The 17,719-nt window shown below is 35.2% G+C and overlaps 1 pseudogene; it reads right to left on the bottom strand.

Moving 5' to 3' along the window:
* Positions 1-251: 251 nt before the first annotated feature.
* Positions 252-17,719, bottom strand: part of LOC145535590 (mRNA export factor-like) — a 77,737-nt pseudogene continuing 60,269 nt past the window's right edge.

Below are 17,719 nucleotides of genomic sequence, written 5' to 3' on the forward strand. Positions count from 1 at the left end.
CCAACCCTACTCCAATCAGAAAAATGGGAAATCCTGTATCTTTCACTTTAACTGTTGTCTCTAAGGACAATAAAAGGTTACTACCGATTTTAACTATTAGTCTAGAGGTATGCCTTTCCCCTTAGGTCCACACTGACAACAAAAATACCAGTTACAATAACTAAAGGACACATCTTCTGGCCCTGCTTCTTGGTCTCCACAAACCTGGTGACAGGGATACTGTTTTACAGGTAAACCAAAAACCTCCATGATTACGTTTGCCACTTGGAACCACTTCGACTTCTGCTTTTCAAAAATCATTAACCGTATCTCATTAGTGAATGCTAAAACTAAATAATATATGGAAGCTCCAGTTAGAAATGTAATTTTTAACTTTTGAAATAAAAATGTGTGTGTGTGTGAGATGTATTCAGAGTAACAGTCCACTTTATCCACCATATATTTTTATGCAAAAATCACTGGTGTTTTAAAGTGCTAGCAATTAGTTCAACTTTTAAAAATATTAATGGGCAGCCTAATAGTGTGGGAGTTGATAAAGTACATCTGTAAGCATATTTGGCTTCATGAGAAATAACTGGATGATAGTTGGTAGTCTACTTCTGTATGTAGAAACAAAAGATCAAGCTCTGTCCTCCAGTCGATAAAGGAATACCAATAGTGCTTTCCTCTAAGAAAAGTATGTAAAATTGTATTTATCTTACAAAAGTAGAAATTCTTGATCAAATAGTCCAGCAATATGCAAGTTTCTGAAAATTTCTCCCCTATCGCTGTCACGCCCCTTTTGTAACTTCTATTAACATTGTGAAATAAATCATACCTCACTGTGAAAAAAAGTGAGATGATAAAGCAGGAAAAATGCAACCAATAATCAAGAGAAAATAATTTTGAATAGAAGCAAATCATCAGATAACCCAGATGTAGGATTTAGCTTACAAAGATTTAGCACTTTAAAACAGCAAAAAAAGAAAGTACTTACAATTCTGCAGGTTGACTGGGTGATTCTGCCACTGGATGCAGTGCCAGTTGGGATTGTTCATATGACTTCATTCATTTAAGAGCTTAGCTGGAGGGCTATGTTTCTCCTCTATGTTGACTCAGCTTTCATACCGACTTATCCTCCAGGACTTTCTACATTTATACCCTTGATTTGATCTAGACCCTAGTTAAGGGTTCAGGATTTAATCAATTCCATGAGGCCATTTCTTAGAGAACCATTTGCCAGCTGGAAAAGAAACAAACGAAACAAAATTTTATTTTCCAAATCAATAAGTTTTATATTAGACATATTTATTTCACATTATTATTGAAAACTAAACATTTCCTTCTTTAGCTCATCTCTCTCTTCTCATACATTACCATAGCTAAAAGAAGGTAACTGACACTTTTGACTTCTTGATATTTTGATCTCCTGGCTATCACTTTAAGCAGTTCTAAAATTTTGTTAGTTATTTTTTTCTACCTTTCAAGTTATCACAAGTGACAATCTTGTCAATGTTATATCAATATATAACAGAGAACCCTTTTTACAAGGGCAATAGCAATTTCCTCACTGCTCTCTCAGCCTTAAATAACTATTTCTTCACCATTCTTCCAGTCACCCAGTCTAAAAGACAATGGCATCTATTTCATGTTTTTGTTACAGAAATCACTCCACTTCTAAGGGGCAATTCTATTTCAGTTATCTATTATTGGTTAACAAGCACCACAAAACCAGTAATTTAAAAGAACAATGGTGTACTATTTCTTAGAAGTCTATAGGTTGACTCAGTAGCTATTCTGTCCCACATAGTATCAGCTGGAATCGCTCTGCATTCAACTGGGAGTAAAACTGAGTCATTTCCGTCTCTTGCACTGTACTTTCTCATCACAGGGTGTCTCATCTCTCAGTGCCTCTCTACATACCCCGCATAATACAAACAGCTAGCATGGACTTCCTTACAAAATAGCAGCTGGTTTCTAAAAGGAAATTCAAAGGTCCTGAATGGTGATTCCCGGAAGTAGCACACGGCTTCTTCCACTGCATTCCATTGGTTGAAAACTTACAAAGATAACCAGGATTCAAGGAGACTGAAAATAGACTCTAATCCTTTTATGGGAAGAGTACTAGATCATACTGGGAGGGGAGAAAATTGAAAATCAATCTACCAGTTTCACCAACCTAAAGAACTAAAAACTCAGAACCCCCCCAGGCAGGAAACATACAAAGAAAACTCCATCTAGGCCTATAGGCAGCAGTTCAACAAAAAAGGTAATCTTAAAATCTGTCAGAGAAAAACTAAATACTATATAGATGACAGCAATAATAGGAATGACACTATGCTTATCAAAATAAAATAATAGAGGCTAGAAAACAATGGAATTACACATCTAAGTGTTGAAAAAATGTAAAGTTAGAATTCTATATACTGCAAAATATCTTTCAAAAGGGACTAAGTGAAAACATTTCCATACACAAAAAAGCTAAAGAATTTGTCTCAAACAGGCCTATACCACAGAAAATGATGAAAAAAAAATTGCTCTTCAGGCAAAGGGACAGATTGTCTGGGAAAAAATGAACAGCAGCAAAAACTATGTAGGTACCTAAAAAACATATATTAAATAAAAATAAAACAATATATGTGTACAGCAATTATTATGGGGTTTATAACGTATGTATAAACAATATGACACCAAAGTACATATATTGGAAGAATATGGACTCATACTAATCTAAAGTTCTTATATTGTGTGGAAACTAGTGGGATATTATGTGAAATTAGATTGCCATTAGTAAAGGATGTATTTTATAATTTTCAGAGAAACTACTAAAAATAACACTAAAAGATATACTGAAAAGTCAATAGAGGAGATAAAAGCTAATACTAAAATATACATAATTAGCACAAAAGAGGGAAAGAATGAAGGAACAGAAGAAACAAGAAAATGTGGCATAAATATAAAACAAATAGCAGGATGATAGACAAACCCAACCATAGTTAAAATTAAAAGTAAATGGGCCAAATACTATAATTGAAAAACATAGATTATCAGATAGGAGAATAAAGCAAAACCCACTACATGTTTTACAAGAGTTGTCGAATATAAGGACATAAACAGGTTGAAATTGAAAGGATGAAAGAAGATGTACTATGGCAATATTAATCTCAGAAAATTTAAACTGTATGGAAAAGGAAAATGCCAGAAAGAAAGCAATTTTATAATAATAAAGGTGTAATTTATTAAGAAGATATAACATAACCCAAAGAGAAGCCCACGCACTGCAACTAGAGAGAGGCCTTCTCTCGCTGCAAATAGAGAAAGCCCATGCACAGCAACAAAGACCCAGTGCAGCCAAAAATAAACTACTAAAACTCAAACAAGAAAAAAATAGAAAACATAAAGAACCTTCCATCCATTAAAGAAAATGAATTTAAAAAATCAACAGCCTTCCCACAAAGAAATCTTTAGACCCAAATGCTTTCCCTGGTGAATATCGAAAACTTAAGAAAGAACTAATATCAATCCTATACAAATTCTTTCAAAACTTAGTGGAGGAGAGAATACTCCCCACCTCACTTTATGAGGCAAGCATAACACTATTACCAAAATCTGACAAAGAATGACAAGAAAAAATTATAGATCAATATTATTCATGAATACAGTAGTAAAATTCCTTAATAAAACAGTAGCAAATAAATACCAGCAAAATATTAAAATGACAATACATCATGAATAAGTAGACTTTATACTGTGCTTAGTTGCTCAGTCATGTCCAACTCTTTGCGACCCCATGGACTGTAGCCCGCCAGGCTCCTCTGTCCATGAGGATTCTCCAGGCAAGAATACTGGAGTGGGTTGCCATGCCCTCCTCCAGGGGATCTACCCAACCCAGGGATTGAACCCAGGTCTCATGCATTGCAGGCAGATTTTTTTTACCATCTCAGCCACAAGGGAAGCCCAGAGTTTATACTAGTAATACAAAATTGATCTATCATTTCAAAAGCAGTTGATGAAATTCACCATTATAACAGACCAAAATTAAAACCATATTATCTTTTCAATAGGTGAAGAAAAAGCACCTGACATACTTCAATATCAATTCATTATTAAAATTAAAAATTTCAATACATTAGGAATAGAAGGAAATTTCCTCACCCTGATAAAGGCATCTATAAAAAATATACAATGTTAGTTAGCCTGTTTTTTTCAAGTAGAATATCTGGGTGCCCCTCCCTGGAATTGAAAGTAAAGTCACAAAGAGGAAATCAGTCATCCATCAAAAACAAATTTCCAAAGCTCCTGTAAGAACTAGGTTCAAGCATGTATGTGCTCAAACACACACACGCACATAAAAATACATGACAAGCGTATGTTCACAGATATTTAACAAAGATTGCAATTGCAAATTTTAAACTATGCTTTTCCGAAATAGCCTAAGTCCAAAGGAGACAGAGGCAGGATTGCCATGTACAGCTGAACTAAGTGTACACTGCACAAATTAATGGGGCACGATTCACATAGACAATAATGTGAATGGCATCCCTTGGAATTGTAAAATATAGTCATCCCCTGAGGCATCTGCTTCTAGCAAAATTATTTAAGGAATATGAATTACATCTACCAAATTGCTTCTTCTCAAATTCATACTGCAACACTGCACAAAGAAACCAGGCTCCTACTTACTGATAAAATAAATTTTCATATCTGTTCCCAAATTTGTTTGCAGTGTTCTGCAAAACTAGTTTTGAATATTCATCCAACCTACCAAAAAAAAAAAAAAAGGAAGAAGCCTTGCACTTCCTGAGTAATCTTCTGATGGAAAATACCTCTATATCACATTTTGCATCCAAAATGAACCTATCTTGAGTTATATGCTCTTAGAAGGCAATCTGAGAAGTTATTTTTGAGGTGTTGTCAACTAACATTTATATTATTAACATAGTGGATAGCATCTTCCAGATATCTTTTGCAGGCAAGTCAGAAGGCTTTTAAAATAGCTTTTTCTTATTGGATCCCCTCATAAAAGCCAAGTTACATTAAATTGTAACTCAAGTGAAAGTATTTCCGATGGAAACTCATCTAATAGAGGCCCATTGCCTTCTGTGTGTCTAACATGGTATAGGGATAGAAGTATAAGAAACTAGAAGAATTGATAGTGAATGTAGCAGCATAATTCTCTCTCAAATATCAGTTGTCTCAACAGTACCATTATCAGGAGCTGGATAGCAGTCACTTCAATGTTGGGCTCTCAGAGCATTGTCTAGAATTCTGATATCTCAAGCTATTGAGTGAAACCCATATACTTTTGATATCTTATAAGCTAAAGACTAAGCTGACATCATGTTAGATGACAATTCATAGACCTAAATTGTATTCTTGCTGTGGCAGAGCTAGCCCACCTATACATAGAACTACCTATAGGGTTGCCTTTAGGCAAAGCCAAATGTTCCCTTAAAAAAATGAATTTTGTCTAATAGTGCTTGGACAAGAATTCTGTTGTGTTCTCGAGTTCAGAATCGTAGGGCATGGAAGATATCATCTTGACCTAGAAAAAGCAAAGGAAAAATCTTCCCATAAACTTAAATCATCCTAGCTTATTACTTTGTTGTAGACAATCTAATTTGAAGTAGCACTTTATTAAAATGATTCTGCCAGGTTGGGTATCCCCAAGTATTTGAACAAATTAACTTGTTGGGTGGAATTACTGATTTTCAGGTGAACCATTTAAAATATACCAATTGGGAGGCACCCTATTTCTATGCCAGACTATATTTGATATTTTGATCACAATCAGGTGGAAATGTCTGGTCTCTAATATACAGATATTGGGATGGCCAAAAAGTTCACTCATTTTTTCCCCACCATAAGATGGCACAGAAAAACCCAAATGAACTTTTTGGCCAACCCAACACTTGTCAAAAAGGCATAAAGCATCATTCTCCAGCCAATGAAATATTCAAACAATATACAGATAACATAAACAATGTTTTCAGCCCACTGAACAAATATTCATTGGTAACATACTCATAAGTCCACAACTGACACTACTCCACTAGTGACAGTGGTATAGACAAAAGTGACTTTTACCTTCAATCAACAGCAGGGAGACTGCAGAGACTACAGAGTCCATATTCCAGAAAAGGAATTAAATGCTCTAACACATTTATTCATGTCTGTGGGTAAATACTCTCAAACTATGGTGAAATCAGATTACAATCTCTATGTCTTACCTGGCATTCAAAGGAAAATGTTCCTCATTAAATAAAAGAATGAGACTACAACATCACAAATTGAAAAGGTATTATTCTCTCTCATTGCACTTTGGCATATCTTGCTTAAGGCCAACAGTTGAAAACTAATAGTCTTACCTGTTCCCAATATAAAGAAAAAAAAAAATCATCAAAAGCATGGATCATAACATCTGAAAATCAATTGATGTAATACATCATATCAATAAAATAAAGTACAGAAACTACATGATCATATCAACAAACAGAAAATAAAATGGAAAATCCACCATCCCTTTGTAATAAAATCAAGAAACTAGAAATAGAAGGAAACATGCTAGAGCTGATAAAGGGCAACTATGAAAAACAGCTAACATTATATTCAAAGGAGAGACTAAGTGCTCTATTCTTAAATGAGATCAAGAACAAGACAAGAATGTTCATTCTTGCTAAGCCTATTCAACATTGTACTAGAATTTCCAGCCAGAGTGATCATGCAAGAAAATGAAATATCAAGACTTCTATATTGGAAATGAACTATTTGCAGAGGACATGATGTTATATATACTAAGTCCTATGGAATTTATACACGAAAATCTATTAGAACTAATAACTGAGTTCAGCTAGTTGGCAGGATAGAAAATCAATATATCTGAAGCAAGTGCATTCCCATAGATGATTAATGAATAATCCAAAAAAGAAATTAAGAGAGCAATTCAATTTATAATAGTATCAAAAAGAATAAAATATCTAGGAAACTCTGGAAACTATAAAAATTGCTGAAAGAAATTAAAGGTGACTAAAATACGTGTAAATACATCCCATGATCATGGAACAGAAGACAATATTGTTAAGTTGACAATACTCTTCAAATTGATCTACAGATTCAATACAATCTCTATCAAAATGCACACTGCCTTTTTGCATAAATTGACAGGGTTATCTTAAAACATATGGAGATTTAGAAAAAACAAAATAGCAAAAAATTTCCTTGGGGAAGAGTAAAGTTGGAGGACTCACAGTCTAGACTTCAAAACTTACTACAAAGCTACAATAATAAAGAAACTGTGTTAATAGCATATAGACATATAGATGAACGGAATGGAAATTAGAGGCCATAAATAAAACTGATATATTTATGGTCAACTAATTTTAGAGAAGAGTGTAAAGATGAATTAGAGAAAAGAATAATTTTTAATAAATGGTTCTGATATGAGTGAATAATATACACATGCAAAAGAATGAAATTATGACTTCCTTACATCATAAACAAAATTAACTCAAAATTAACTGTAGATCTAAATATAAGACCTAAAATATAAAACTCTTAGAAGAAAATATAGGAGTAAATCTTGAGTATGATAAGGGGCAAGGCATAAAATAAAATAACAAATAAATTGAAGTGATCAAATTGAAATTTTTTATGATTCAATGGACAACATCAAGAGGTTTAAAACGTACCCCAGTGATTTTCTCAAATAAGGGTTATTACCTGAAGCAATTAAATAGATGGTTGCAGCTAAAAATATTCAATTTGCAATGATCCTCTGATATTTTTGGTATTAAAATGTTCCAAATGGAGTTACATCAATAAAGAAGAAAAGGTAGAGTAAGGACTTCCAAGGATATGCCCCTCCAATGAAGTAATGATAAACTATCAAAACCTGTCAGAATGACTTTTTCAAAACTAAAGCAGATTGCCCTCCCCAATATGAGTAGGCATCAGCTAATTTACTGAGGGCCTGAATAGAACAAAAAGGCAGAGGAAGAGAGAATTTCATCTCTCTGCCTAAATGTATGAGCTGGGTCACCGGTCTCCTCCTATCTTTAGACAGGGACAAGCACCATCAGTTCTCCCTATCCTTGCCTTTAGATTAGAACCAGAATTTATTCATACATCATTGGCTCTTCTCAGTCTCAGGTCTTCAGACACTGACTGATACTACATCACTGACTTTCCTGGGTCTCTATGAATACATATATAAATATATATACTATAAATATATAAAAGTATATCAAAAATACAAATATATCCCCTAGATCTATTTATCTGAAAAATCCTGATTAATATAGACTTTGGTGTGAGGAGTGGGTCCAGAGGAATATAATTTTAAGGATTTGTTTTCTAAATATAAATTGGTCTGGGGCTTATAGACTTGGCTCTCTAATCTGGTTAAAGAATCACTCTACTACTTGTAGTAAAGAAAGCACTGATAGTCCATAATGTGATCTGGCAGTATAGATATGTAAAATATTACTGGATATTCCTAATCAACTACTGTATGAGAAGCAAGGAACTAGGTGCCTGTGTACATGAAACTTTAACAATTGTTTTTGGAAAACAAGCAAATATAATGAGATCAGTTGGTTGCTTCTAAGCTTACTGGACAAGGTGGGGGGAAAATAAAGGATGAGCTCTGGATTCAAATTCCCAGGTCAAATGCAGCATAAATGACCTTAAAGTTTCTATATATAACCTGAAGTACATACTTATTTCCTATAGCCATAAGACTGAGACTGCTGAAAATGGAATATAGAATAATGGCATCCTAACTGGCTAAATGACAACACAAGTTGAAGTCTCAGTCTCACAGGGCACACTGATTGGGAAAGATGGGATCCTACACCTTGGGATAGAAAGAGTAGCAAGACCTTGATGAAGCTGTAGTCATTCAGATCATAAACTCTGGTGAGTTTAAAAGAAAAAAAAAATCAATGGACAAGGCCTCCCTTCCCCTCCCTATCAGAAGCAGGGATTAATCCTGTATTATCTGAGGAACTTATACTGGCCACCCTAAAGGTGGCTGTGTTGCAAGACAATGCTGAGTGTATATCCTCAGGACCCTACCCCACCACCCTTCTTTGCTTCTAGACCTTTAACTAGATTCAAGTCCCAGCAGGCCCACAATATGAAGTTCAAAGTATCATCCATAGTGAGGTACACCTCACTTCAAAAGAATAGCTTCTGTTTTCAAATCTAGACAGAAAGAAATAAAGGAAATATATGTAGAAATAAACATTAAAGATGTGGGGTAATGGTAAAAGGAACATACAGTTGGATCAGGAGAAATTTATTGATATGAACTCACTAAGCAGAGATTCTGCATTTAATGTGTGGCTCTAGAGTCAGAAAGAGTTCTAACAGTTTGTTTAGTTGGTTGGGTGGAAAGTAGATGAAAAGGTAGTCCACTGTGAAAAAATGAACATGCTGGGCCTCCCTTGATTTAATGGAGAGACAATGGATTTGTCATTTAAGACCAACACTCCCACAATGGGAAGGTCAAGAAGACATACCTTTCACCAACACTGTGAGAAATAAAATTGTGAGGTGAGTACTGGCAACTTTGAGGAGCTCTGTAATTAGTTTTCTGTGTAGGCCTGACCTTAGAGTTGGAACTGCAGACCCTGAAACAGGAAACCTATATGCAATGGAACTAAATGGATTCCAGGTGGCAGTGACCAAGAAATCAAGGTGGGTGGGGTTGCTGTAATGGACAACAGAGTCAAAGGAGCAGTCAGACTATAGACTCAGAGCACATAGAATGCAAAGGAGTCCAGGCCTCATTGAGAAAGGAATTTGGTCCACTGCCAAAAATTTATACTGTTAATCTTTCTCCCAGTCTCCTCTAAAGGGACATGACTGTAGATTGGGGGAATGAAGATAATCAAAGCTTTTATGGACTTTTGATCAATCAAAGACAATCATTTTCCTATATGCCAGCAATGAACAGGTAAAAAGTGAAATACAAGCACAATATCATTTACATTAGCACTCCCAAAATGAGACATTTAGGCATAAAACTAACATAATATTAAGAGATCTATGAGGAAAAACAGCAAAATCCTGATAAACAAGATCAAAGAAAAACTAAGTAGAGAGAAATCTCATGCTCATGGATAAAAGAACATTTTGTCAGATGTCAGTTCCTCCTAACTTGATCTATGGATTCAACATAATCCCAATCAAAATTCCATCAATGTATTTTGTATACATCAACAAAGTGACTGTAAAGTTTATATGGAGAGGCTAAAGACTTCAAAAAGCCAACACAATATTGAAGGGGAAAAACAAATTTGGAAAGCTGATGTCACCCAACTTCAAGAGTTACTAAAAGCTAGAGTAATCAAGACAATGTGATATTAGTGAAAGAATAGACATATAGATCAATGGAACAAAGCCCAGGAATAGATCCACAAAAATACAGTTAACTGATCATTGAAAAGGAGCAAGAGCAATACAACAGAATAAAGATAGTCAATTCAACAAATGGTGCTGGAACAACTGCACATCCACATGAAAAAAAAAAATCTAGCGACCATATACCTGTCATAAAAATTAGCTCAAAGTGCATCACAGATCTAAACAGTAAATATGAAAGTATAAAATTATAATAAAATGTGGGACAAAATCTTGATGACTTTTGGTATGATGATGATTTTTTAGATACAACAGCAAAGGGACAATCCTTGAAAGAAATAACTGATAATCTATAACTCATTAAAAATAAGTTTTGTTTTGTGAAATATAACAAGAGAATGAGAAGACAAGCCCCAGACGTAGGTAAATATTTGCAAAAAAAAAAAAAAACACATCTGAAATAGAACTATTTTTCAAAATAAACAAAGAACTATGAAAACTCAACAGTAAGGAAATTAACATGATTAAAAAATGGCCCAAAGACCTTAACACACACATCACCATAGTACAAGTATATTTTCTTTCACCAATATATTCACCATTGCACTAAAGGTTCTAAAGAGATCAATTACATAAGAAAAAAGACATGAAAGATATTGAAACTAAAAGGAAGAAGACAGTTCACACCAAGAGTGGATTGTAATGTAAATGGTGGAATTTGGATGATTATTATAATCTTTAGTTTCAGATTTTATATACACACACATCCCTTAAGTGCCCATACCAGAAAAGAAATTTAGACTGAATTCAGAATATGGAAGAGATATTTGCATTCTCATGTTCATTATAGTATTGTTATAATAGCCAAGAGGCAAAAACAACCTAAATGTTTATCAATAGATAAATGAATATATTCTTTCAAGAAAATAATCACAATCTTCTCTAACAGAGAGTGCACAATTCTGTAGATGGGATATCTATGACTAAACATGACAGTAAAGAGCATTCTCCCTCCTAATTTAAAGAGCCATGAAGTTAAAGAGCCATGGGTTAAATATCAGAAATGAGCAACAGTGAATAGAGGACTTGAATTTCTTAGATGCTGAGCTGATATTTTATCTCATGTTAAATAGGCACTTTCCAGATTTCATAGAACACTCTCCTGTTCTGCAACCAGCAGCAAGGCAACACTTAGGACAACTGTGACTAGCAGAATGGGTTGTAGAGATATCAGCCTTTGTGGAGATTGACCTCTAAGGATTCTGAAAGACAGAGTGTTGAGAAAACCAATGAACAGACAAGGGTTTACCTAGTAAAACTTGTTCAAGGGTCAACCGTACTCATTCTTTCTCTTATTTTATTATAAAAATGATTAATTTATAAAATAAAAGAATTTATTCATAAAATGATTATTTATTATGAAAATTATTTATTTGTCCATATTGCTTAGATCAGTCAATTCCCTTATTCATTAGATCCAATCGCATTTTGCCTACTCAAAAGACGTATTTCAGCATCATCCCTTCTCTATTACATCATCTATCTATTGTCCCTGCTGAATCACAGAAATCATTTTTTTCATATATCAGGAAAAAGATAACTTGCCTATAGAGCCCATAACCCTTCACCAGTTACTGCCCCATTTCTCTGCTTTCACTAAGTAGGAATATTCACCAAAATATTAATAGCTGTTCATGCCACAAGCAATCCTTCTTTACTCATTTTTCTCTTGAATTCAATCCACAATTAATTTCACAATTAATTCAATTAGCTACACAACTTATTTCAGTGATTTTCATGTTACTAATTCTAACAGTCAATTCTCAGTCCTCTTTTTCAACATAACAGCAGTATAAAGTGAAGTTGCTCAGTTGTGTCCGACTCTTTGTGACCCCATGGACTGTAGCCTACCGGGCTCCTCAGTCCATGGAATTTTCCAGGCAGAAGTACTGGAGTGGGTTGCCATTTCCTTCTCCAAGGGATCTTCCCAACCCAGGGATCGAACCTAGGTCTCCCACACTGCAGGCAGACACTTTACCGTCTGAGCCACCAGGGAAGCCTATACCACTCCTTTCTCCTGGGAACATTGTTAAATTGGTTTCTAGGATAGCATACTATTTTGCTTTTCTTTCTATCTCACTGACCACTGCAAGTCAACTTTTTGTAGTTCTTCCTCTTCTCTCCATCATACTAACTTTGGACTGTCCCAGGGCTCAATCCCCGGATTCCTGCTTTCTCTACATTCACTCGGTAATGATCTCATCTATTTTCATGTTTTCAAAGCCCAGCTATATGTTGTTGATTCCCAAATTTATATCATCCTTTCACACTTCTCCCTTACATTCCAGACTTACAAATAAAACATGTTCACGTCAACGTTTAATAGACATCTCAAACTCAGCACATTCAGTATGTAATTGCTGACCTCCACTTCCACAAACCTGGTTCAACACCAGACTTTCTTTCCTCGCTACATTGGGTATATACTGATACATAAAAATTTACAACATACTTAGTGGTGTAACGTAACACATATTTATTATTTCATAGTTCCTTCGGGTCAAAACATGGCTTAGCTGAGTATTCGGATTTCAGAGTCTTTTGTCAGGCTTCCCTTGTGACTCAGCTGGTAAAGAATCCGCCTGCAATGCGGGAGACCTGGGTTCGATCCCTGGCTTGGGAAGATCCCCTGGAGAAGGGAAAGGTTACCCACTCCAGTATTCTGGCCTGGAGAATTCCATGGAGTGTATAGCCCATTGGGTCACAAAGACTCGGACACGACTGAGTGACTTGCACTTGCACTTTTACTTTCAAAGTGTCAGTCATGTCTCAGGTCTCACCTGAAAGTTTAATAACACAGGATCCACTCCCAAACTCCTGTGTTTGTTTATAGAATTCAGATATTTGCTGGCTATCCACTTGAAGTCAGCCTCAGTTCCTTGCCACATGGACTTCTCTACTGTATCTGCTCACTTCATCAAAGCCAGCAAGGGAAAGAGTCTGCTAATAGTATGGAAGTGATCATCTTATATAGTCATAGAAGTCACTTCCCATCATTTTTGCCATATTATATTGGTTAGAAGCAGTTACTGGTCCCTCCCACACTCAAGAGGAGGTGATCCCATGAAGGCCTGAATACCAATAGGCCCAAACCACATGGGGTCATCTTAGAATCATTTTGCCATATGCAACTAATGGCAGCTCCACTCAAGCCAAAATCCTTGGCATTATTCTTGGCTTCTCTTTCTTTCACACTCCACATCCAATCAGTCAGCAACTCCTGCAAGTTCTGCTTTCAAACTATACAGAATCAGACTATTACCACCTGTACCACTCTAGTATGAGCAATCATGATTTCTCTTGGATTACTTGTTGTTTATTTGCTAAGTTGTGTCTGACTCATTTGTGATCCCATAGACTGTAGACCACCAGGCTCCTCTGTCCATGGGATTTCCCAAGTAAGAATACTGGAATGGGTTGCTATTTCCTTCTCCAGGGGATCTTCCTGACCCAGGGATTGAACCCATGTCTACTGCATCAGCAGGCAGATTCTTACCACTTAGGTACTAGGGAAATCCCTTGAATTACTTAATAACTTCCCAACTGGTGACTTTTCTTCCACCTTTATCACCCCCCATGGTCTACTCTACATACAATAGCCATGATGATCTATTTAAAAGACAAGTAAGCTTATATCTGACAGCCCCCTTTGCATACTGTTTAGGGCCTCCCAGGTTTGATTTGTTTAGCAGCATTGCTGACAAGTGAAACTAGAAGGATTAAGGACTCAGTACTTCTAAGTTTTCCCATTTTTCTGTTTATCTTATCTCCCTATAATTATTTTCCTCTAAGTCCATCCCAGTTACTACTTTTTCTTCCTCAAGACATGATTCCAAGGAATATATTTTGAAAACATTATCCACCCCCTTTGATTAATATATTATAATCCATTCAGATGCATAGCATATCTTTTTCTCCAACTGTTAAGCCTTACACTGTTCTTTCAAATAACTCACAGACAACACAATACAATGATCTGAACCAGACAGAAAATAAGACAGCTCTTTCTATCAGTTATACCAGAGAACTAGAGATCATATAATTAGAAACACATCTGAAACTGCTTCCCTTAGTGAACTGGTCTCATCAAGGTAAGACTACCATATTCAGAGACAATGACTACTTTAGGCAACATTCTCTACATTCATGATCGTCACAAAAAGCAAAAGAGAGAAACAACTCAAATCCCTCATTTACCACTGGTAAAATTTGTATAAAAGACCCCTAGGAGCTATAGAGGGGCTGCTTAAGCAAAAGCTAGGTGGAGGTGGAGCAAAGTTTTACACAGGAAGCATGGATGAATATATTAGCTAAAAGAAAGATCTGCAGCAAATTGGGCCTGTTTAATTTATGAAGGCTGTAAGCGCCTGGAGAAAGAGGAGTCTTGCTTCCACAACTGAACTCCTGGTGGACTAGGAGGGGGCATTCTGGACATCCACAGACACCAAAAGCTGGAAAGCCACCACAGCAGCATCTCCAAAGTAGTCGAAGTGTTATCATTTAGACCCTTGAAACATACAGGGGGCATAATAAAACTGGAAGGCTGAAATTTGCTGCAGAATGTGGGTGGGTGCTGAGTTACTGGGAGAAAGCTGAGCTTCACAATTGTAAATCAATATACATTGCCACTGTCTATATAATATCCACAAAGATAAGTAATATCTTTCTCTGGATTTTAACAAGAAAGATGACATCCAAAGGAGATGGGGAAATGTCTCCTGATTAAAGCCATATATATCTGAAGAAAAAAAAATGGAAGACATTCTGATAGACATCTTTTAAGAATTTGATAGCACACTAAGAGAGAGGGTGAGCATGGGAAATTCATCAATTCACCAATGTCAGATACAAAAAGTCTCAAGGCAAATAAATAGAGTTACTTTCTCAAAGGAATTATGTTCACTGTGTTCTTACTATGAACACATGCTCCTTTAAACTGTCTACCTTTGGTTTTCAAAATCCTACAGATCTCAAAGTCAACAACAACAACAAGAAAAAAAAACAAAAACACTGCTTAATTGCTTACTTTCCCTATTACAGTTAGGTTAGCTTATCTTAACACTTCCACTATCTCTAAAGAACTTCAAGAGGATATCCCCTCTCTCCAGTAATTACATGACAAAGGACTTGAAAATGGAAAGCAGAAAAGAGAATCAAAATGTATTCTACTTTTCTACACCATTGCTTTATTCTTCCCCTACATGGTGGTGCTCACTTTTGCATCTGAAGAAAGAAACTGGGGGAAAGTGTTCTGGTGCAGGAAAGAATTTTGAAAAAGAGAGCAAAAGAGGTGTAACAAGAGGTACACATACATATATTTTTATTATTAATTTCTAATTTGTATTTTGGCCCTCAATGTGGCCTTTATGATACTTTGAAATCTTTAGTAACTTGCTTCATGACAAGAACATGATGAATTCTCAAATATGTTCCATGAAGAGTTGAAAAGAATGAATATTCTGCAGTTAATAAATGCAGCTTTTTTCCCCAGTCACACACATAAAAAAACATGTCAATTAGATTAAGTGTTTATTTGTATGTAAATATAGGAATACAGAAAATTTATAACTATTTTAGAAATCTCTTTGAACTATAAAATAGAGATAACTCTGCTAAAGCCATCCTCTATTTTGAATTTTTCCACTTCTTTCCATTTTTTTCATTATTTTATATAGAACTTGTGTTATTAGGTGCATTCAAGTTTAGAAGTGCTCAGTCTCGCTAAGGAACTTATTCCTTACTTCTGTGTATTTACTTCTCTCTTTATCTTTAGATTTCATTTAATTAAAGTCTATTTTGGCTGATATTAAAATAATCACACTAGCATTATTTTTTGCAAGTATTTTACTGGCATTTTTTTAATGTTTTAAACTTTTTAAAACATTCAAGCATTTCTGTGTCCTTAGGTTTTAGCACTATTTCTGATAAATACCATATGGTTGCGTTTTTGAAAATTTTGTCCTGCCAAACTTTGTCTTTTACCTGGAAAATTTATTTCATCAAAATTCATTGTTACATCATATTTGTTTCTATCTTCTATTTGTCTCTTTTCCCATACTTTTGTTTTCCTTCTTTCTTTTTCTCTTTTGTGTTTTTCTCCCATAATCTACTTTTTTCTCTCACAATTTTAATTTCTACTCCTTTTCAGTATCATATTAGCGATCTCTTAGTAAATTTAGAAAACAAATAGGTACAAAGTTTTAATATTCCAAATCAGCCATACTGTGGCAACCTAGAAACCAGTTTGTTATAGCCATCACACACACACACAAAAGGTTAATAAGCCTGGACTGAGATCCATCTTCCAATGACTTATAAACCATAATTATAAAGTCTAATAACCATAACAAATTTGGAATCAAAAAATTTTCCAGTTCCAGACTTAGCCTTTCGACACGAGCTAAGAGTAGGCAGCAATCTTAGGAAGCATCATGATGGTACATACATCTATTAGATACATGTATTAAATGGTACCTACATCTGTTAGATATTATCTAACACATCACAGGATAAGAGGTTTCGACAGTGAGTACAGAGGCAAAATATATCCATGTTAAATCAGAGTCAAGATTACTGAAAAGGGGGGAAATTTTACTTCGATATGCTTCAATCATTAAAGCCCAAATCTTACAAGAATTGTATTTATTTATTTTCCCTAGGAAAGCACGTAGAACAAGCTTCAAATTTATGATTTCAGCTATCTTACCCATGAAAAGGTACACAGGACTCTGTACTAGTTCCAACATCATAAAAGAGGCCTATCAGGGCTAATGCCTGCCTGCAAGAGGGATTTTTCTCCTGATCAATAAAAAATCCATATATCAAAATCACGGGCGGCAGGTAATATTCCTGAGCATTTTGGGCAAGGACTAGATGTAAGTGTTGGCTTAAACACAAATGAACATAGCATCAGTGTTACTCAATTCTAGAAGAATGACAATGGCCCAAGAGTCTTGAAATACAGACATTACTTCTTCCAATTAAGTGAAAAATCCCTTTTGTATACCACAAGTCACATGCCTGATATACTATATAAGAACAATTATGGATACAGACATTGATAAATAAAATAATGTTGGAAGCAGAGTCAAATAGCATAAGACTCCATAACTATATGCAGAAATAGTTTTTGACTCAGAAGGGAGTTATGGGAAAGTCAGACATTTAGAGTTCCAGAATGCTAAAGACATCTTCTACTCTCTATTAATACCTACGTTATTGAACAAATAAATGCCAGACGCAGAACTAGGAATTTTACACATATTAAGTCACTTAATCTTCATAACAACCATGTGAATAGAACTATCTGTATCCA

This window comes from Giraffa tippelskirchi, chromosome X (genome assembly GCF_054371585.1).
Source record: "Giraffa tippelskirchi isolate mGirTip1 chromosome X, T2T-mGirTip1v1.2.pri, whole genome shotgun sequence".
In the NCBI taxonomy this organism is placed as follows: Eukaryota; Metazoa; Chordata; class Mammalia; order Artiodactyla; family Giraffidae; genus Giraffa; species Giraffa tippelskirchi.